The following is a 1,543-nucleotide window of genomic DNA, read 5'->3' on the forward strand; positions in this document are numbered from 1 at the left end:
GGATATTAAGCAAAACCAGCAATGGCGAGTCCCCGTTCAGCCTAACCTATGGAACGGAGGCTATGATTCCAGCAGAAATTGGATGCCCATCCTATAGAGTGCTCATGATGAGTAAGACGGATAATGAGCAAGAAAGGAGGTTGGATCTCAATTTACTTGAAGGGCGCAGAGAGGCGGCTATCATCAGTGAAGCCAAATACAAGAAAAAACTAGAAAAATATTACAATCAGCGCGTGAAAGAATGCCACTTCAAGAAGAATGATTTTGTCCTTCGAAACAATGAAGCTAGTCGCGCAATACCCCCGGGAAAGATGTCTCCCAACTGGGAGGGACCTTATCAAGTCTCGGAAGAATTGGGAAAAGGCGCACACGCTTTAAAAGATTTAAATGGAAAGAAGATCCCGCGGACATGGAACGCAGCACAACTTAGAAAATGTTTCATGTAAAAGTTGTCAAGTTTGTAATCAAGGCTTTTTAAGCCATTATGAATAATGATACGCGCTATTTTCTCTTAATATGCGTTTTATTACCTTTTGCATACATGTTTCACACTTCCCTTTATTAATTTTGAGCAATATGACAACATTGTATTGACAGCAAACTAAAAATAAAACGAAGTAAAACATACATGCGCGAGCTTCAAGCTCAAACGCGTTAACGAGTTTTAACTCTAAAACGTCAGGGCCTTAGCCCAATAATATGAGCCTTAGCTCAGGGCCTTAGCCCAATAATATGAGCCTTAGCTCAAATTACTCATAGCATCCATCCTACGTATTGCGCAGCTGGACCATAAAAATACCTAAGCACAACTAAGGCAAAGCACATGCCAAAGCATAGTTGTTAAGGTCTCAGGTCGGGGCCGCGCATGGGATTATAATGGATATAAGCAGAGTAACACATACTGACACGTAAAGGCTAAAAAACTCATTCATAATTCCCTATAATAAATGCACGATAACGTCGCGCAAAAGAGGAACAATGAAATGCTAAGGCACGTGTCAGCATATTCAGAATATTGCAAAATAAACATGAAATATGACAACTGTTAAGGATTAAATAAAATAATTTCCTTACAGCCTTGTCCAAGTTTCAATGTGTAAGCATACCTTATATTCAACGAGCACAAACATGCAATATAAAGAGACGAATTGGGAATGCGCAAGATGCGAATAAGGGAAAAACAAAATTTCATTCCACAAACATAGAAGTTTACAAATTTACAAATGATGAGGTAAAAACTACAAATACAAAAAAAAAACAAGATGGGCTTTTCAAGTCTCTATATCAATATCAGCCTCTTCATCGTCCTCATCGTTACTTCCTCCCTCAGCATCTGGCGCAGCCCGCTCCTCGTCATCTCCAAACTTACCATAATCAAGCTGTTCGTCTTGAATATAGTCGTCTTCTATTATGATAGCGTCAGGAGTAGGTCCTTTGGCCACGCCAGAGCCGCTGGCAGAGGTAGCGTTGCCCGCGCCATCATCATTGCCACCAGTCCCTTCAAATTCATCAAGTAATTTCTTTAAAGCGCCAAGATCGGGCT

Source organism: Bidens hawaiensis, unplaced genomic scaffold (assembly GCF_021521415.1).
Source record: "Bidens hawaiensis isolate Kalapana, Puna unplaced genomic scaffold, B.hawaiensis_p1.1 tig00006907_1, whole genome shotgun sequence".
Lineage (NCBI taxonomy): Eukaryota > Viridiplantae > Streptophyta > Magnoliopsida > Asterales > Asteraceae > Bidens > Bidens hawaiensis.